The sequence below is a fragment of the Bactrocera dorsalis genome, chromosome 1 (assembly GCF_023373825.1).
Source record: "Bactrocera dorsalis isolate Fly_Bdor chromosome 1, ASM2337382v1, whole genome shotgun sequence".
Taxonomy (NCBI): Eukaryota; Metazoa; Arthropoda; class Insecta; order Diptera; family Tephritidae; genus Bactrocera; species Bactrocera dorsalis.
Genome location: NC_064303.1, coordinates 84,978,405 through 85,001,257, shown reverse-complemented (window position 1 = coordinate 85,001,257; position 22,853 = coordinate 84,978,405). Strand labels below are relative to the sequence as shown.

The 22,853-nt window shown below is 37.8% G+C and overlaps 1 protein-coding gene across 2 annotated transcripts in view; it reads right to left on the bottom strand.

The window, feature by feature from the left end:
* Positions 1-22,280, bottom strand: part of LOC105223163 (neural-cadherin) — a 333,332-nt gene extending 311,052 nt beyond the window's left edge. Inside the window, exon 1 of one of the 2 annotated variants that reach the window (XM_049446299.1) lies at positions 21,842-22,280. The gene's annotated coding sequence lies outside the window, so the exon portion shown is untranslated. Of the gene's footprint in view, positions 1-4,436; positions 4,455-21,841 lie in introns of those variants that run through there. The other variant, XM_049446300.1, reaches the window with a different exon arrangement.
* Positions 22,281-22,853: the final 573 nt, after the last annotated feature.

Here is a 22,853-nt window from a genome sequence, read left to right as displayed (position 1 = left end):
GGGCTCAAGCGTAACGTACATAAGAAAAACGCTGAAAGGAGACCTGCTATTACAGCTGAAAACCCAAGCGGATAAAAGAGCCGATTCGGTTCAAAGTGCCTTAGAAGGAGTGGTCGGGGAAATGGCTGTGATAGAGCCAAAAACCCACAACGTCTGTATGTCGCCTCCGGGAATACTCCCCTATCCCCCGTTGCTTCAGATGTTTCCATCTGGGGCACATGGCGCATAAATGTTGCAACCCTCTCTATGTACACGTTGTGGAGCCGGTGGACATGTAGCGAAGTCGTGTACTAACGAGGAGCACACTCAGCCCTGAGTATTACGTGCCCAAAATATTTAGAGATCGCAAAATCGTTAGGGAAATGAGGACAATGCAATTAAATTTGAACCATTGCGCAGCAGCACAAGAGCTACTAAAACAGACAATAGTTGAAAAAAACATTGATGTCGCCTTACTAAGCGAGCAATACTCCCAGCGTTCGGAAAGCACCTGGACTACAGACATATCTGGAAAGGCTGCAATATGGGCATGTCAAGCCATTTATGTCTCGTTCCGGAGGGCATAAGTTTTTCACATGGGCAAATATACGAGGCATATACTTTGTTAGCTGCTATGCTCCTCCCAGTGCCTCAATTAAGGATTTTGAAGACTTTGTCCTGGAACTTGCTCTAGAAACCAGAGGAAAATCCCCAATTATAATCGCAGGCGACTTCAATGCGTGGTCGACCGCTTGGGGTAGTAGCCGCACAAACCCCCGGGGGCGTCTACTACTTGAATTCCTCGGCCAAACGAATCTTACGATCCTGAATAGCGGAACGCAAAATACATTTCAAAAAGGAAACAAAGGCTCCATAATCGATCTCATGTTCGCCAATGACGCCCTTAGTAGGCACATTAAGTGGGCGGTGTCGGACATATTTACATATAGTGACCACATGGCTATTATTGCCGAAATCTCATATGCCGGAGGGACGGAACGCCGCACCCGGAGCACATGCCAAAAACGATCTTGGAAACAAAAAGACTTTGATGCCGAACTTTTTGAGATGACGACGCAACCATGCGTAGGACAGCACACCACAACAACCGTAGACCAGTGTATTGGTGGAATGAAGAAATAGCTGGGCTCAGAAAACTCTGCAACTCAGCTAGACGTCCCCTACAACGTAATCAGAGTGAAGAAAATGAAAGCAATCTTAGGAATATATTTAAAAGTCAAAAGAAGCTTCTGAAGTCAGCCATTGGTCGCAGTAAAAAGAAATGTTTTGAAAAACTCTGTGAGGAAGCAAACGAAGACCCCTGGGGAACAGCAACAAAATATGTATGTCAAAATTCAAAAATAAGGCCCAACAACCCAAAAGAGCATCCTTTATGAGAACTCTCGTCGAAACTTTGTTTCCAAAACACGACAGTATTTCTTATGCTTAGCCTCTAACCGAAGTCGAAGAGCCAACACTGCTAGTTAGTGAAGAAGAAATATTGGCCATAGCAGGAAAAATTAAAAGCAGCAAAGCGCCTGGATTAGATGGCATTCCAAACAGAGCCCTCAAAGAAGCTATGACTCTGAAACATAAATTATTCGTGAAAATGTACAATGCGTGCTTAAAAGAATGAATATTTCCCGACCCATGGAAAGTCCAGCGATTGGTTCTACTTCTTAAACCAAAAAAGCCTCCGGAGGAGCCATCTTCACATCGACCTCTGTGTATGCTTGATACTATTGGCAAAGTATATGAAAGCATAGTTAGAAACCGCTTGGAGATAGCAATCCAGAAAGCCGGCGGATTATCAGAAAGACAATACGGCTTTATGAAAAAGAGGTCCACCATTGACGCACTATACGATGTCGTTGACACTGCAAAATGCGCAGTAAGTGGCAAAAAAATATTGTGCGCTGATCACCCTGGATGTGAAGAATTCCTTTAACTCAGCAAAGTGGGTAAACATAATCAAAGCTCTATATGAAATACGTGCTCCTCAATATCTTATGGAAATTGTCATAAGTTATTTTGAAAACAGGCAACTATTATACGACACAGATGAAGGCACAAAGAGCTACTCAATTTCGAGTGGAGTACCGCAAGGCTCGGTACTAGGCCCCCTTCTATGGAACATAATGTATGATGGGGTGCTAAGGAGACACCAACCGAAAGCTATTAAATTAGTGGCTTACGCAGACGACCTTATTGTGGTAGCAGTTGCTAAACATCTTGACGACATCCGGAGCAAATGCAATGAGTGCATAAATGGTCTGCGCCAATGGTTCTCCTCAATGAGTTTAGAACTGGCTTAGCAAAAGACAGAAGTCTTGCTCATAAGTACAAGAAAAGTAGAGGAAAGTATATCTCTCACCATAGAGGAGTGCGAGATTCATTCACAGCCACGCCTAAAATCTCTAGGAGTAATAGTAGACTCAAGGCTCAAATTTAAGAATCACCTAGAGTACACTGCAGGTAAAGCGAATAAGATCCTGAATGTCTTATCAAGAATGATGGCAAATAAAGGCTGCGTGCGTTCCAACCGGCGTTTTTTACTCGCAAAGGTAATGAGATCGGTTATGTTATATGCGGCTCTATGGATCCAGGCGCTAGGCATCAAAGCATATGCCAGACAAATAAACACAGTGCACAGGCTGTCGGCACTAAGAGTTATCAGTGCTTTTCGAACAATTTCAAGTGATGCTGCTGAAGTAATAGCCAGTATGATGCCCATTGATATCCAGGGTGACGAATACGAACGAGTTTACAAATTACCAGAGCCATCTATAGGAGCCAAAAGGTAAGAGAGAGTGAAAAGCTTAATGATATGGCAGCAGCGGTGGCAAACCTCACTTAAAAGACGGTGGACCTACAGACAAATACCGGACATCCATTCCTGGATCGACAGACGATATGAGGACCTGGATTTCCACCTAACTCAAGTAATAAGTGGGCATGAGTGCTTTAGAAGCTACCTGTACAGATTCCAGCACGACATTAGTCCGAATTGTCCGACGTGTTCAGAGTGTTTAGAAGACTTCGAGCATGTATTCTTTTATTGCCCTCGCTTTTTAAATACAAGGGAAAAACTTAAAACTACACTGGGGGGTAGTTTTACGGTGGAAAATTTGACGACACTTATGTGCCAGTCCACTGAGAACTGGAATGCTGTCAGCGAAGCGGCAGCGTCAATCATGACAAAACTTAGACATATAGAGCATAATAGGCGTCCGTCAGTCCGTCCGTGCTATGGAGGACACTTAATTGTCTTATCACCCGCACGAAGTAATATCTAATCAGGTGGTTCCGTGGGAGAGTCTGGAGTTGGGAGTAGGTTAGGTTTAGCGGATTAAAGTTCCACACTTCGGCTTTTGATGCTTCCTCCTACTTTCAAAAGAGAAAATAAAAAAAAAAATACATATGTATATGCGAGCGTCCTATTATTACCGTGAAGCTGCTCATTTGTGGGAACCGCCGATAAGGTTATATACTACGTAGCAGCCAAATAACCTGAGCAATCGGAATCAAGTGCTTCTTTGAAAAGCGTTTATAGCTTCGGAGCTGCTTCGGTTTAGAAAAAGATTTTTTAGAATTTTTACTTTTAACATAAATGATATGCAAATCATCATATCTTCCAAATCAAACCGGACACAGTGTACTAAATCTTACTCAAATCAGTTAAGCAGTTAAGAGCTAACCCCGGACAAAACACGACAGGTATATTTTGTATATGCTCATGAATATTATGTACATATGTATACATATATTTTTACACACATATGCAAGTATGTATATATATTTAACTAGCGCCGTTAAACAAAGTAAACAAAACTGATTAAAATCAATGTACAATAACTGCTATAACAGTAAAATACGAACCAATCATAAACAGTAGTGGAGAATAACAAAGTTGCAGCGAGATTATTCGTTTTATGCGGCTCGTTTGCTTTGTTGCCACAAGCATTAAAAGGCGCGGCGGTGGTATCAACAACATTATACGCCGCTAGTGGTACGGCGGCAGCATGTGTCGTGCAACAAACGACATGCAACTGCATTTAAACAATATTCATTTGGACATACATGCATACCGACACATGAAGCAAAGGTACGTTAAATAAACAAATGCACATACACGCCCTCCGTCAGTCGCCACTTGCCGCTGCCACATCTCATCTTCCCCCTTTCAACGTCCCACGCTTCCAACACACCCGAGCAGAAGCGCTAACCAGTGCCGTATTGCCTGTTCACCTCTGGGGCAGGCTGTTAGTTGTTGTAATTGTTATTGCACCAAATAGCGCTGAGCCAGCCGATCGGTCAACGCTAGCCGCAGAGCCAACACATGCATATAGTATTTATGTATGTGTGTTTGAATGTTTGGTGTGCCCTATTGGCGTGTTATTATTGAAATTAAATTAGCCTAAATTGAATTGAAATGGTCAATAAAATCGCATGCTTACATGTCTTTGCTTTTCGTTGACGCTGCCGCCGACTGACTGACTGCTGGCATTGTTCCCATTATTGGCGTCGCCTTTGCTGCTGCTTTTACGGTTTGTTGTTGTGTCGTACCCCTATTAGCAGCTGTTAATGAACGCATGGCATGCCAGCAATGCGTGCGAGGCTCACCTGGTCCGTATCGCATTGTGTACGCTCATCAATTTGGAATTCGTATTGATGCATCAACAAACACCAATCTACAAACATACATTTCTATGCATATGTATGTGTGTATGAGTGCAGCACTGTTTTAATTGTATTTCGATTCAAAGTTATTAGTTTTTCCTATTTGTTGAAATTTATTTTAAGCCAAAATGTGACAATTTGTATTGCTGCGAGATTAAAATTCAAATTTTTATTTATTCTAATTTTATTTTTCAATAAAACTAGTTTGTTTTAATTCCTTATCTTAATAAGCGTTAGCTTTTAATTAAAACAAAGAAGCGTCCAACAGTTTGAGGTCAACTAATTTGTGGCTATTTTTGTATGCAGATAAGCTATCCACATTCAAATGGTAAATTGATAAAAATTATCTTCGAATTTACATTTGAAAGAGTTAGTTGCAATAGATAGCATTAATAAAATATAATTTGACTATCACAACTCCATAAATAAATATCAGATTGTGGATAAAGTTGGATATGTGCATTGGTAAGAGTTAATACGATATTTAAAGCATCGAAGTTTGCAGTTAAACCGAAAGTATTTTTCTAAGTGTAAAAGCTATGAAATACTTAATAAATATATAGGTTATGTATATGTAATTATATAAAAGTATATCAGACACACTTATATAAATAACAAAACTAAGTACGGACTTAAAAGTAGAAATCCTCAATTTTGTTCTTCGGTTGTTGGGCAATAAAATAATCAAACTCGGTAAACCAATAACAGCTGGATAGGTGATCATATACAGTGGCTCACAGCTTATTTCAGGTACGTGAAATTACAAAATTAGAAGTAGCACATATTGACCACAAAACACATATCGAAATAATAGAAACTCTTAGTTGGAAATAGGAATGTGTAGCTTATAAAAGATACTTCATTTATTTTTTTAATTATTAAAAAGTAGAAACGTAAACAAATTTTATACCTTATTTTATTTCATGCAGTGTACTTTTTACTAAAAATTATATAAATGATTTATTTAAAACTTGTTTATTACTTGGTGTGATACCGCTTTTAGTCTAGCTGACATGAACTAAACAAGTATTTTGTGCTTTCTATTCCAATTTTGTTCTACTCTTCCAAAATATCACTTTTAAAATGTTTCTTATTACTTATGTGGTGTTTACAGATGTTATTGTAGTTCTTGATCGGGTTCCGGTGGCTTCATTAGGTGGGGACAATTCCATATTAGCCAGGTCTACACTGTTAAAGATTTGTGTTTAGTATAATACCGGAAATTTTGAAGTATCATAAGTTTTTTGGCACTTTAGATTAAATTTTCTTTTAACATATTACCACATCATAGCACTGCCCTCACCATATTTAACAGTTGGCCTAATTTAACATCTCTGAAGATCAGTATGGGGTTTTCGCAACATTTAAGCCATTCCATCTGAGCTAAAAAGGTTGAATTTCGATTCGTCAGCAAAAATTACAGTGTTTCAGAAATTAAAATCCTTAGTCTACCTGGCCTTCTGCAACTCGGCTTAATTTTTTTTCTAATGAATGATTTCGTTCGGGCTACTGGGCTATTGAAATCGATGCATAGTTTCAGCACAAAATGATTTCCCTAGCTCCTTCTGAATCTCTGTAGTTAACTTTAGAACTGGTAGTCTCGGGTTTTCTTTAATCTTACGCACAATTAAATGCTCATCAGGTTCATTGAAAATTTTGTTTGGTGTATTTTGGCAGAACTATATTTTGCACCGTAGCACTACTTAAATGTACTACCTCAGCAATTTTTCGCTGGGATTTTCCGTTTTTGAAAATGCCTAGTACAGTTACCCACGAACTGACTTTCGCTACAACATAGACAAAGTGTGTGAATGAAATAAGCTGTGAGCAAAATTACTGGAATGCACCTGCAATTCATGCCACAGCGAAATTTTTACGAGCGATCTCTGACTTGGGAAACATACCTTATAGCGAAATGGTTTCAATGCTATATTTTCAAAACATATTTCTTCAACAAAACGTCGTTTAATTAAAAGCTCACGTTTCATTGTTATACTTTCAGACTCTGTGATTGGCGGTATTTTTTATGGATTAGTAGTTCAAAAAACGTAGGGTCCTATGCGGTTTAAAAGTTTGGAAAAGTGGGTATAGAGGCTATTATCTAATTAATTTAATTTGCATGTCTCGTAAACTAAAAATGTATACCAGCCACGCTCTATGTGAACATCTCGTTTTACAGTTGGCTGCTACAGAGTGAAAATATGGGAAGTATGGGGAATAGGATTATCAGCTGCGTTTTTCTCGAAACGTTGTTTTCAAAGTCGGTGAGGAATGTTTCTCCGAAATGGCTTGACCGATTGACTTGAAATCTTCACAGGATCTTCTTAGATACTCTTGTCAGGTAATGACCGAAGGAATAAAGTTTCTGATAAAAATTTCGATATTTTGCTCACTTTAAAATGTACATTTTTGTGCAAAAAAGAATTTTTTGTTGGTAGGCCGCCATTTCTAAAATAAAAATTTTGATAATTTCTTCAACCATTACCTGTATTTATTTGTCATAAAAATAATCCTTTTGGTTTGTTTTATTTCAGATAATTTGGATCAGACATATCTTCCTCACCTACAAACACTTTTTTGCGGAGGACTTTCAGGAGATCTTCTATAGGAACGACGGAACCCAATATTTTTATTAATAAAATATAAATTCTTAGAATACGTTAAATTCGCTAAATTTTCATATATTTTATATATATTTAATAAAAAGCCTTTCCAGAAGGAATTAACAAAAAAAAAAAGCACATCCATTCGAACTTACAAGTGGATGTAACCCCTTCACCCATGTTGTAAATTATATTCATACAGATTAGACGAGAATGTTACATTTACCAATCTTCACATTCTCATATGACCAGTTAAATGGTGCACCTTCCTATCTCTATAAACTAAGACTTGACTAAAACAATCTGAAAACTTCAATAGCCCTTCTTAATACTCAGAAGATTGCAAGAGTAGATAATGTTTGCAGCCGTTTGAGTTTTATCAGATTATAAAAACTAACTAACAACATTTTAAGCAACAAAATTGTTTGTCAATAAAATTAAATTTACTTTCTACAAAAACAAGGAAATGTTGTCTAATCCAAATGTGTGTAAATTTATCAAGACTATTAGTTCAACTTAAACTATATTAGATCTAGTATAATTACTACGGAACCACTTATTTATATAATATAGTGCTACTTGTCGAATTACAAAACTTACACATACAAGTATATAGATGATAAATAGTTACGACTACAATAATAACTAATTTTTGCTCATCGATCAAATTAAGCAGAAAATCGTTAGGTCTGGCGCAAAGCTTGAATAGCAACAGTCACATAAATTTCAACTGTCATCCACGTCATTGACATATGAAGGTCTCAGCCATGACTTGCAAACGTTCGCACTCGTAACCAAGTTGAATGAACTGAAGATGATAATCTTACCTGTGTCACTTAAGCTAATTACCGCTGGAATCCGCTTTCAGCGAAACCAGTAAAGCATAGAACTGCCAAATGCCGAAGTAATCGATTTCTCTATAAGATAGTTTGACTTTGAAATAGAACGTGAACCATAAAGAAATACATACTCTACGACGATTGTGACTGAACACTAATGCTGCAATTAGAGTAACAAATTCATACAAAACCTGATGTCATAAGTCCACAACAACAATTTTATCAAAACAAAATCGATTGTAGAGAAGACAATCATTTAGGTATGTAATGACATTTCCCATTTGTTAAGGCCAAAACGATCACGGCAATAGCTCAAAAGCAAACAACAAACTATAGCCACATAAGCGACTGATTCTGCGTTGCCAATAACTCGGATGACACCGCGGCAAGAACCGACCAAAGCCATTTGTGGAAGCGCGGCTTGTGAAAAACAATGTCGAATATTTCAGCCAGCGCATTAGTTGAATGGCGAGCAGTTCCTGCAATCGCAGAAACATTTGTCCGTAACATTATGAATGCCAAACAAAGTCAAAACATGTTGTCAGGCATAGCAAACCACATAAATAAATACGTACAAGCCGCAAAATACATCGGAAAAAATCACGAACAAATAGTAGTACTAGTGAAAAAATGCCACAGCAATAGATGTAATGGAAATAAGTTGTCAGCCTGCGATCTGTGAGAATAGAACAAGCAGCGGGTCTCACAGAATACAAATAAGAACGATCGCGAAAGCGAATTTTAAATGATCGAAGAGTGATTACATCGCGGTCCGCTCACTCACGTCGACAGCACGATGTATGTACATATAGGATAGCCAACAGCTATACGGTGATCTCGTCGTTCGAAAGGAAGCGACATTGGCAACGAGATGGCTGTGTCTTCTCCGAACACTCACTAACAACTCGTTTTAAGCATCATTACATCACGTGTGCGCATATTTTACGTCAATACAAGGAATCAGCGATCAACCGATCAAATATACATATGTGTATGTCTTCTGCAAATGGAATTATATTGCAATGCATCAAGGGTCAGGGGAGTAAGTGGTATAGCCTTACTTACATGGTATACATAAATAAGTTTTTTAGTGCTTTCGATCAACCAGTCAGTTTGAGCAAAAAGGTTACAAAAGTTGAATCGTTTTGCAGAGATATTTAGCGATAGTGCTTTCAGTCACTGTTGAGATGTGCAGTAGAGTGTGGCCAGATTGCTATGTTAAGAATTAAAACTTTGATTGTTTCCTTTTACCAGCAGGCTAAAAATTTTGTATTGGTTTAAGGAATATGATTTTCTTTTAAATATTTCGATTCAATTACTTAACATAGTTTCCATCACCTCAACCTTTTCAGAAGAAAAATATACAGGAAAAACCCGACGGCGGAGTGACAGGAAGATAATGGTGAATGATGGCGAATGCTTCAGGAATCCCAACCTAAATTCGCCCAATATTTTTCATTATTTTATGAGTCGATCGATGGTGAGATTGATTGTGTGCGATATCAATATAAGATGCCAATTTTGAACAGAGCCCAAATTTTTGTTTAACACGTCCGTTTTCATCGTCCGTCTCAGCATATCCTATCAGAAGATCAAGAGAACCTGTGTTCATCATTTTCGATTCTCACATATTTTCTCACAAAAGTTACGTCTCTTGAAATGGTTGGAGGTTATCTAACTACAAATATTCAATTCTAGACGTTTTTCATAGAAATGTTGGGAGCTTTCACGAAGTTTGGTATCTGTAAATAGAATTTTTAAATAGTCATAGGTAAAACAGAAGGGCCTTTTATAATACAATTAGATGAAATAGTAAATATATTTCCACACGCTGATGATACTAAAGGAAAGCTTCAGAATGACATATGGCTCCAATGCGCCTATTAAAGTGCTTCTAACATGAGAAGAGACTGTTAAAGATTAATATCAATACAATTTTTATCCATTTATTTGATTTCTGTGAATACTTTTGTTAAGGTCTGGCAACACCACAGATAAAAATATTTATTTTTCCACTTGGTACCTGTTTCGTGTGCGCAGAGACTGCATGTCAGCCCCTCTAACGGCATTCTACACCATTTGTTGTTGCTTGTCGCAACTAGAAAAGTTGAGCAACTGCGTTTTTGAACGTATTCGCACAAAAAATTGAAAAAGTTGTGAAATATACCGATTCTCTAAGAAAATATGAGAAGAAAAGTACAGCGAAGGAGTGAAATAATAATGTGACCAAGTAAAGAAGAATGCAATTGTAATGCTAAGATTTATCGACACACCATTTCTAGCTGAAGACGAATCACACATATTTGTTGCTTTTGTTGCGTAACGCGTGAAATACTGAAAATGACATGTTCGGTAACATCTTCTTCTATTAATGTGCCCATATTTGTAAGAAATGTGCATAGCTGCAAACTTAAAAGTAAAATTCTCGAATGTTGTAAACAATCGTTGAATTAAGATTAATGAGTTGTCCATGTAAGGTGGCTTGTAATAGCCAAAGTTTATACTTTCCCACCGTGAGAAGTAACCTGAAAACCTTCATTTCCACGACCAAAGAAAGAAATGCCCTCAACATCTCAAGCACTGCTAGATTTACTTTCATACTTATTTTGCTGAATTGCGCTATTGTAATTGCCAATATCCTATCGGACAAGTAGCAAAGCGGCAAGTGAAAGAAGCTTGGCATAAACATGCAACTTACAAAGCGTACACGACAATAAAAAAGCTGCGAACACTTTGTAGAAAGCGGTAGGAGTCTAAGCGTACCGAGAGTTGCAGTATGGACGCCTCAGTGGTATGTACTGTTACCTACACTTCCCGCAAAAGACGACAGAATGTAATTGCTGGAAGATTTATTTATGTATACTAACTCCCGCACATTAGTCGCTTGGAAAGATAAGTATGCAAGTTCTTATTGTTACGCAGTAAGCAGCATATTGCAGTTATAGTATGTTGATACATACATATGTATGTATATACGAGAAGTAGGCAATAATTGTGTTTATCTGTTATAAGGCCAGCAAAGCTTGAATATCTTATATCAAGTATAAGGGAGATAGTGGTAATATTGACCCGATTTGATGTACTTTTGGCAATGCCATACATTATTACCTACAGCTCTCTCCAAGAACTACAACGTCCTTTTAGATCCCGTCAAATAGAACATAGAACTCTCTTCTAACGTTTGAAAACTTTCAGCAAATGGTGGAAAACGGTCTATCATTTCGTCAGCCCAGGATGAATGTGAATATATTATTAAGTATGTATGGCCCACCCCATATAAAATGTTAAATTTAAAGATAGGGCGTAAAAGATTGAGTGCAGCGTCCTGCTGGAACCAAATGTTGTCCAAGTCTTCCTCTTCAATTTGCTTGAAGAAAAATTCGGTTCGGTTCGCAATATCGCTCACCATTGATGGTTACGGCGGTTCCTTCTTCATTTTCGAAGAAAAATGGGCCGATGATTCCACTAGACCAAAATCCGCACCATACAGTGATTCGTCCTGGGTGCATTGGCTTCTCGACGATTACATGCGGGTTTTTTGTGCCCCAAATGCGACAATTAACGTAACCATCGAGATGGAAATGAACCTCGTCCGAAAAGATGATTTTTCGGTAAAATTGACCATCCTCGGTCAAACGATCTTCTGCCCAATCTGCGAACTGTAGACCTGCCAACCGTATCGTCCCGGACGGTAAACACTTCATTTCCACGAGTTACAAGTGTTTTTAGCTTTAAAAGCGTTACAGACTTCGATAGGGCTCCAGCCATCGAATCTGCAACGACTTGCATGCATCTGTATGTCGAGTGCCATGCGCACATGTCCGACGGCAGCACTTGAAGCTCAAGCATCACATCATTTCACCTAGAAATAGTTCAGGTGGCCAAACACACACTACTTCAAATGATATCAGTAGGGTATGGGAGAGGTAAGATAATCCTAGCGGATGAAGGAATTAAATAGTGTAATTCCATTGACTCTTCTCCCAATTATTAAAAGGAAACATTTCACTAAAAAGTTTAAGGTTACCCATACCAGTAATGATTCCACTTTCGAGTTACTGCTTAGGGAAAGTACAAGCAAGTGATACACCGACGGTTCGAAAACGTCGGAGGGAATTGGTCCATTGGATTTTCCGAGCATTTTTCAAGTAGAAGTCTTTACCATCATGACGGAGGCAAATAGCACATATAACGTTAAGGCTTATATCGAAAAAAAAATTAATAAACGACGATTTATAGCCAAAAATTTAATTTAAATAATTTGAGTTTGTAACTTGGAGAATTTGGCACATGATAGACCAACCTTTACAGACTTAAAAAAAAAAAAATTATTTTCCGTTCATTTCAATTTCTCAGCAACATCAATTAAATTGACTTGTCTTATTTTCTTATTTTATTTCGTTCCCTGACCTCCCTGTTTGAAATGCTTACTCGGTGAACATCTTCTTATTTCTATTTGCAATTGCAGTTAGGCAGTTAAAATCACAAAATAAATATATGTACCTTTGTATATTTATTCTTGTTTGTTTGTATCTGTTTGCATAATATACCATATATATTGTATGTATGCATATTGCGACGTTTTCAGATGAAGACGATCCTTTCTAACAATTGCATTACACGCGTAGCCAACTACAAATATCTGCTGTGACGACAATAACCCCATTAGCTTGTCCTCACCGCTCCGCACCCACCCACATGCACACTGTCATGAACACAGAGAGATCATACACAGCGCAATTCAAGCCACGACACATCACCTTCGTGTTATTGCCGCAGTGCAATACGTGTCGCTGACATTATTACTGCTGCTTGGTCGTCTTCTTCTGCTTTTTCTCGGAGCTGGTGCCGTTGCAACCACTGCGGCACATCGAAATTGATGTCTTCGCGGCCGCAGAATACGGCCAAGTCGTGATGGCACTTTTGTGGCATGAAAATTCTCACGAATTTTTTATGTAGCCCAACGTAAACGCATACTATAGCTCTCCATAGATAATTTTGTATATTTTTCGGAGCTTAAATATGCTTTAAGGCGATTTTTAGTTGGATAATTTAGCCAGATAATTGTTTCTGGCATTTCAACGTTGCATTGGCAGTTTTAGTTGCGAATAATAGTTCGGCTTTTGCAGCAATAAGCGCCCTATACTGCATTAATTGTAGAAATTAGCTACGTTGATATACTTTCAGTGCGATAACATGTAATTATCATAAACTTTGTATTGGGATGCAACCAGTCCAGTTTACCACTTTAATTAGTCTTGCAACGCCCACTGAAATGACATACTAAACGACTTAATGGCTGATTTCCACTGTCGAAAATTGATTACCGAGTTTAATCAAACTTGTGCCATAAAATATACCCAAACACATTTACACAACAACACATGCCAACTTAAATACCCACCAGCATATTTGCCTACTCATTTCTCGCAATTCAGTCAAGGCACTATTTCAGTTCGGTGCACAACACTGATTTGTCCCACTTGCACCCAGTTGCAGACAACTCATATTTATGCCATTACACACCCCGCCAAACATTTTCCCTTTTCCAAGATGTATTGCCCCGCAGATGATAATGAAAGCATTTACCGCAATTTATTTTTACTATTACGACGTAAATATGCAAACAGGGCCGAACCGAGCATCAACGACTGAGTTAGTAGACAAAGACGCCCAGCCGCGCAGCCAGTAAGTAAAGGCTGAAGAACTAAACGCGCCAACAACGGCAAAAAGTAAAGAGAAGCGCTGCGGTGCGGTCGGACCTGTAAACGACCGCCCAAATGAAAAGCTGTTAGCAAGCATACACACAGCCCCAAGACCTATGCATAAACAGTTAGCCCTACAAAGTCGATGCAAAACACATGTTTGTTGTTCATTGTGATTACATACCTTTGGCAGCAGGTTGACCGAAAGCAAAGCCAACTGTGAGGCTAAACATGCAAATCGAAACCTCAAAGTCCTTTTTTGCGAGATTTTCGGCGAAAACTAAGTATTTGTTTAGCGCGGCTTCCGAGAGTTCCAAACTATTCTTGCTTAGGAGGATTATGACGGTATTTTTGAGACACAACGGCGTCTGTGTTTAAGAGCTAATAGTTTACTCTGTACAGTGAACTATTATTTGCTCGTTACGTAACAAAAATCTCTAAAGTTGGAGAGAGTAGTGAGACTTAACTAATAGCTATAATGTTCGAATTGTTGACGGCCTTCGTTCTCATAAATGTAAGAGTTGACTGTTAGCAAAAATCGGTTCCATCTTCTAGAATTAGTATATTCTTACATATATATATAAAGGGTCTACCAATAATAACGACCCGATGTTAAAATGAAATAAAACACTCAAATTTGGTCAAAATGAATTATGTTGTTTTTGTTAGCCAGATAATTTTATAAAATTTAAGAAGTGAACAAAGTGTTGGCCAAATGACCACCAATGTTCCCTTTGTATATCTCCACTCGTTTCTGCCAATTTTTGAAAGCCCGGTGCAGTATTGGCTGGAATTTTGGTTATTTTTGAATTTTGGTTGTATTTGAACGCCTTAAAGCTCCCCATAAAAAGGAATGAGAGACCCCCTTTTGATGACGATCTCCACAAACACATTAAGGATTACGATTTAAGGGCATGAACTTGGAATGTCCGGTTCCTTAATTGAAAAGGTGCCGCTGACCAGCTGGTTGATGTCCTTATTAGAGTAAAGACCAACATCACCGCCGTCCAAGAAATGCAATGAGCGGGACAAGGACTGAGACGAGTAGGTCCATGTGGCATCTAATTCAGAGGCCATACAAAGAAGCGCAAATTCGGTGTGAAATTCGTGGTTAGAGAGGGACTCCGTCGCCGAGTACTGGCATTTACCCCGGTGGATGAATTCAACCTATCGCTATTTTGCTCCCATCCCACAACGGAAGACAAGGCTTGTGGGCGTGTTTGACAACTTTAACGCCAGGGTGACCAAAGAAGGTATCTTTGGCACAACGGTCTTTAAATTTAGCCTCCATGATGAAGCGTCTCCAAATGGGTTAAGGCCGAACGACTTCGCCAGGGCCCGAAATATGGTTGACTTTAGTACAACTTCCAGTATTATTCACCAAGAAACCTGGTTGTTTGAGGATCGATTCCCAACGTTGCAATCGACCATAACACGTGCGGAATGGGATAGATACCGAGAGTTGAAGAGGGCAATGAGACGCATTTGCAGACAAACAGAGAGAGGCCGAAATACGTGAGTACGAAGAGCTTGACAAGCAGGCCGCAGCGGTAATGCTCGAAAAGTTCTATGAAATTTCAGATTATTATAGAGAAAACAGAAGTCGTCGTGCAGACCAAGTATGGTAAATACTCAATATAACTAACTATCGGAATGAGTTGTAAGGGCGCAGGCAGTTTACGGAGGCTGCCACTAAGAAATTCAACCAAATCTCTATTTCAGAGAGCATACCAAAAACATGGTTTTTAGCATTCTTAAACCACTATGTATTTGCTTAATTGTCACTTTGTCAATCGCATGTCAAAAGCACACCCTTCGCATGTGTTTGTGTGCACCGGTGGCCAGCATCTGGTGTGGTCACTATGGAAGCCACAATAATTAGCCATTGACAGCACTGATCATGAAGATATTCTGTAACCGCCTTCAAAACCGAGTACGTGACATTGGGTGGGATTTTGGCGAAGTGCAGCCAAATAAATTAAATTTTCAACGAAAAATGCTTCTGCATGGCGGTGAAGGTCGTAAAGTGGCACTGGCTGACACTTTTATTTATAACCAAGAGTTACGATCTTCTGCGGCAATCTTGAGTGCAAGAATGCAAATGGATATTAACTAAATAATGGTAGAGACACTGTTTATAGCTTGCCAAATTCAAATGAACAGTTGCATGCAACGGAGGTTTGCAGAGCAAACCGCAAACTTCGTTTCCCACACTAGAAAAAGAAAAATCATTAAGAGCATTTTAGCTGTCAGCTAAGCGAGCGAAGATTGCATAAAACAACAAATACAAAATGAGGCAACCAAAAAAGCAGTGACAATTTTAGTGAAAAATCAAGAAAATTGTGGGACAATTTCGCCTCGCAGCCGAGTAATGGAGCAGTCGTTGGGGCAACCGCAACAGTTTAAAATAAACAATGTTGCACCGCGCAGCATTGGTAAAAATATCAGCAAAAACAACTGCAAGCAGCAAGAAAAATAATAGCAACCACATGCGCGATAATGACAGCGAAGACGAACGAAAACGCTACGTTGGACAACAACAACATGCATAAATGTTGCACATGACTCGGTGATAAGTACAAGTACTTATTGCAGTGACTCCGTGTGTGTGTGTGTGGGTGAGTGGCATTACCACATATACGTGGCATACATACCCAACGGTATTTATGTATATATGAGGACGCCAAGTGCCGGCAGCGTGTGACCTTACAGCCAACCGTAGTATGCAGCTAGTTGCAAGTACTATTATTGCTCCCACCGCCGCTGCTGCTGCTGCCACTTTTATATATGCACACACACATATACATATTTTTATTGTGCTAACTATACGCTCCCCAAGTGGCCGTTACTTAGTTTATTTTGCTTGCTGCTCCACTTGCTATATTTGTTGTTGTACCTCGAGTTGTTTGCGCTGTCGAATGCTATAGAGAGCACTTGAACGACAGTGCAACACACATAGCAGTCCATACATGTATATATATATGTACATTGTGTAAAGTAAAAATGCATACATGTGTCGCCGGCGTGGACCCTAGCCGACGCAACCAGTGTGCAAAGCAATTTGTAGGACAGCGCATGCTTAACAGGGGTAACAACTGACAATCACAAATACAAAATAAGCGAAATGAAATAATAACAAAAAACACAAATATGTTTTTTACTGGGGTTTTTCATAGCCGACCGAGCAAATGATGGAAGTTGAAGGAAGTGTTCTGCTAAGTGACAAGTGCATGTCAAAGTTGCAGTGCATTTTCATCATATGAAGGTAGCATCACTGCAGCAATTCTTAAGTACAGTGAAATATAAGACAGACAAACATAGGACAACGAAATAATGAATTGCCATAATTCATTGTCCCCAACACAACAGTTTTCATTTTGTTTAATTTTTTGTATTTTTGTGATTACTCTTATATCATTTCGTGATCTCATTAGAAGTTATTAGCTTAAAAGAAACTTTTAGCATTGAAATAGAAAGTCGTTAAATCCGATGTAAATAAATGTTGGCTTTTAGGACAAGTTATGCTTCATATATCTTCTTGAGATATTAACTTAAAGCGAACATATCTAATGGTACGTTTAATTAAAAACACTTTACTGAACTACTGACTATATTTCCCATGCGCCAAAACTATAACGGCTGTATACACTGACACAATAGCAAAAGCTTCGTCAGGATCGGAAGGGACCTCTACGAGCCGTTTGATACCAAACGAGGTTCAAGACAAGGCGACCCCCTTTCGCTGTTTCTTGTCATAACTTCGAATTCGTAGATAAATTCGTCTATCTTGGAATCGGTATTAATACCAACAACAACGTCAGCCAAGAAATCCAACGTGAAATAACTCCTGCCAACAGGTGCTACTTCGGACTGAGCAGCACAATTGACACAATCAACAAGACACTGATCATCTTCGTCCTGTTATATGGTGCTGAGGCATTAACGATGACAACATCAACTAGTCTTCCAGAGAAAGGTTCTGCGGAAAATTTATGGTACTTTGCGCATTGGCAACGGCGAATACTGCAGTCAATGGATCGAAGAACTGTAAAAGTAATACGACGATATGAGTGATCTGAAACAAATTTCCTCTCAGTTTGAAAGTGGGCAAAGTGGACCCACTTGCTACAAGACGCCATTATAACTAAATTTATCAAAGGTAGTAAAGCAAAACATAATGACATATGACACCTCTGGTCCAAAGATTATCATATCCTCCATTTCTTGGTCTTGCTTTTTTGCATATTGCAACGTTGAAAACACACAGCAGTAAACATCCTTTTTAGATGGAATATATCAATATTTTCAAAAATTAAATAATCGTATGAGTAATGAATTAAATTAAAAAACTGATAAGCCGCCTCTTAACAAATAAGTCAGTTTGATAGATAGATTCTTATTGGAGTCGTATATGTAAGATTCTACAGATCTCACATTTGATTATCTCTTACGTTGCGGCTGTTTCGACCAATGACTTCCGCGAACCATATCGGATGGCGCAACATTAATCAACTTGATAGATTTAAGCAAATGGTTAAAATACACTCCTAGAAATCGCAACTTTTCTTTGTCTTAGTTTCATTTCGGATACGGGTGACGGATTTACCGACATGTATTAGTAGAAGCTTTTTTCCTATTTGAATTTTTGAATTTGTTGAAAAATACGAAGACTCAATAAAGTATGCGACGGTGTATTATGATGATGCAGAAAGCAAGAGTGCTTTTTCGGCTTCGGCTCACCTTCACCACGAGAGTCGGCCAATTGATCATCTCTTTCCGGTTTGTAAGCATAGATCCAAGACACATCGCTAGTAATAATACAATTCATGACATCCTTCTTGTTGGAAAGTATTATTTCACAGACGTTAATGTGCTTTTCTTAGGCCCAAATGATCTATCAAAAGGTGTCTCACTGATCCTTCCTAGATAAGATTTCTGACTGTTCATTTTTTTGACATGTTGATCATCTGTTAATGTTGTTGGCCGTGCTGGAGGAAAATATTCTCTCGGATTTTAATTGTATATTCTATACATACATTGACCGATATTTTCGATTAAAAGTCAACTATAGATACTGGGGTCCACATATTCTGTAATTAAGAGTGTCAACAATTTCGGTTCGATTTGGACAATTTTCGTGAAAAGATTTATTTTCTTATATTAATTGCTTCTAGATTTTTATACAGAAAAGTAAAAGAATCAAAAGGACTTAAGTGTATAAGAGCTACAACGTGTAATTTGGTTGAAATCGGTCAAGCTGGTCCCGAGATATTTGATTCCACCTAAAGGAAGGCGGTGTCACGCCCATTGTCCAGTTGTACCCCTTCTCTTATGAAGTTTCCTAATACCATCTCGTTTAATTGATTTAATGTCTCTGGAGTATTTAGTTATTGATTTATAGCACTTTTAATTGTGTTGGTACTTCCGTTATAAAGGGAGTGAGCGGGGTCATAATCAATGTCAATGATTTTCACACAATAGGTAGGGGTTCTTATACAATTTATCTTCAATGCATATGGCTATTTTAGCTTCAGCGGTTTGGAAGGTATATACATTAAACCTATTAGGGGCGGAGCTACACCCACTTCTTGAAATTCAACTTTTAATCCTCGCCAAACTATCTATATATTATTTTAGTACTTAGTTATGGCACTTTATAGGCTTTGCATTAATGGCATTTTGTGGGCGTGGAAGTGGTCTCGTTCTTACTTTTTTGCCAAGTAACCTGTATACTGAGTTTCATTAGGATGTGTCTCATCATCCTGATCATTTATATACAAATATATACAGTATCCAACAAAACTATGTATACCCCATGAAAGTTGAAAAGAAAATTATCATATCTTTTGAAAACTGAAGTTTATTTTTTTGCATGGTTTTTGTTTTTACTTATGAGTATACTTCATACAAAAAATTAAATTAATTTTCTGCATTTTAGTGCTAGTGACTGCAAAATACGTGGTAATCTGAAAAAGAGAAATTCTTAGCAACGACAAAAGTATGTATACCCGAATAAATTTTGAGGTTACCTTGACACTAGAGCTTCAATATTTAGGGTTGCCACCCTTAGCATTAATTACTGCCAATAGACGTCGAGGCAAGCTGTCAAACAAGTTTTGAAGAAGTGATTGGGGTATGTTTTCCCAGGAGTCTTTCAATTTATTAAAAATCTCGCCTTTGTTTGAACGGCAAGAAGATCGGTCAAGCTTGTCATCCAAATATTGCCATAAGTGCTCAATGGGGTTTAAGTCGGAGCTTTGGGCACGTCATGGTAGGAGTTCTATCGATTTTTGTTCGAAGTATTCTTTTGCAACCCGACTTGTATGCTTGGGGTCGTTGTCCTGCTGGTATATGAAGTTATCCTGTATGCCCATTTTTTGCGTAGCTGACTCCAAAATGGTACTTAACATTTGAACATAAGACTCTCCCGTCATTTTACCTTCAATCATTACGAGATTTGAGAGAGCACTGTAGCTAAAACAACCCCAAACCAATACATTTCCGCCTCCAAACTTTATGGTGCTTTGAATGCATTTACTCTGAAGCTTCTCGTGGCTCTTTCGCCAAACTTTTTGCCGTCCTTCAGTATTTTTAAATTCAAATTAGCTTTCATCACTCCAAATTACTTTTTTCCAAAAATTTGGTGGCAGTTTGTAATACTTTTTTGCAAACTCCAATCGTGCCTTAAAATTTTTCTTGCTGATGAACGGTTTTTTAATCTTGTAGTGTACCCGTCTTCTCGAATTCTTCGTTGAATTGTTCGCTCAGAAACATCTATTTGAAGGCTCTGCTTAATAAATCGGGCTGATACAGTCGGATCTGTGTCGGATCACTGTAGTTATTCTAGGGCGGCCTGATCTTGGAGCAATCTCTAGCCCACCATTTTTTTGGTAATTTTGTATCCCTTTTTGGATTGTGCCTTTGCTTTTAGAATATTTGTTTGCAATTTTTCCGTATCCCATTCCATCTAAATGATTATGAACAATCAATTTTCGTAGGCCCACGTTTATTTCTGCAGATCTTGGCATTTCACTAAATAAAATCTTTATATTATTTACCCAAACACTTTTATCGAGTATAAAATCATGTGTATGTTTAGGTACAGGAAAAGCTCTCACACTCAGAGAGCTCTCAAAGAGTTGAAGTTGAGGTGTATTTGGGACAGTGTTACTCAGAAAGAAAAATGTTTCAGTAAATATTTAAGCAAATCAGCGAAGAAAATTAATAAATGTTAGTAAAAATGTATAAAGTTGTTGAAAAATGACAGTTATAAATGTTATGCGGTCTCTTAGAGGGTTATATACTATTAGAACGCCGAACAAATGCGAATTCAAGAATTTGTTCTGAGAAAACTTTTATTGATCCAAAAATTTGTACAGATAGTATTTTTTAACTGTATTTTAAGACTCAGTATGAGGCTAAATATTTATTTTGCCCACTATATCTCTGAATTGGATCCTATGAAATTATTTCACTAAATAAAATCTTTATATTATTTACCCAAACACTTTTATCGAGTATAAATTCATGAAATTTTACCTTTGTCGAGTTTGCTTCTAAATATTTGCAAAAACTATTTACGCAGAGAAGCACTACGCACAAATATTGCCACGGTATACATAATTTTGTCACCTGCAAAGTTCAACTGATCATCAACAAGTGCACATTCTGCAAGCAAAATAAAAGCTAACGGTAAATATCATACCGTTACTAATTGTCAACTAACAGTGTGCACTTACCGTATGTACAATTTTTTAATTGTTGAACTTTTGAAAAAAATATTCAAAGAACAATATAAAATGTGTTGGGGTATACATAGTTTTGTCGGATACTGTATATACATATATTCCAATATCTATCTCGATCAGTTGTACTAGTTGTTAAAAACAAAAGTTAGCTACACAAAACTATTATACTCTGTACAATCAAGTTGCAAGAGTATAAAACCCAAAAAAGATACAACAGTAGCAAGGCTGTTCTGTTGTGGCCACCCATGAAACCAACTCGGTGGCAATTGCAATCACGTTATACTTACCACACTCAGTGCAGACAGCAATCAACGTTTGCAAAATGATTTGCGCCCACTGGGGCTGTGTCGAAGATTCACAAGAAAGTGCAAGCTGTAAATACATATGTATGTATGTAGTAACCCCAAAGAACACAACGAAGAATCTAAATTTGTTAGAGGCGTTTTCATGCATTTGCATGCATTGCAAATTACGTACACTGGTATGTAAGTATGTATGTTATGTTTGTGTGAATAATTGCAAATGTAATCTGTTTAGATTTGAGTTCGCTTGTTGTGTGTATATATGGTGCAAGATAATCCGAGAAATGATGGCAAATTACGTGCGATTCACTGATAAGAATCCACATAAATTATGAAGTGGCAACGATTATTGCTATAATTTGAGCGAATCACACTCGCGGCGGCCAATATTTGATTTATATGTATATATTTGTATGTAAGTATGTATGTATGTATATATGTACGTATGCACATATGTATGTATGTATATACATTTGTATATAGCAAAATATTTATAACACATTTATCGCGACTTTGAATTGATTTCGTGGATTTCAATAAAATTTTTTTTATATTTAAGACGAAATTGGTATATCATTCAGATTTCTAGATACACATACATACATAAATATAACAAATTATTATTCATATGTAAATACATATATACACTGATTTCATTTGAATTTCTCTAAAAAGCACTTCATCTTCATACACATTTCGTTGCTAAAAATTGTTTACTTTTCATTCGTTTTACTCTTCACGAAAATATTTATAAATACACAATGCGGCATGCAGGAGTCATGTCAAGATTCTTGCAACAACAGAAACAAATAAATATTCATACGCATATTGCTCATATAGCACATACATACATAGCCACATTTCGATGCAATACACAATTAAACGTATTCGGGTCTCAGCAGCAACCGCTTGAAAACACTGCACCGTTTGTAGAGACCGAGATCAATTTTTGTGGCAAAAAAGTTGATTTTCATAACTTCAACTGAAAAAATTATAG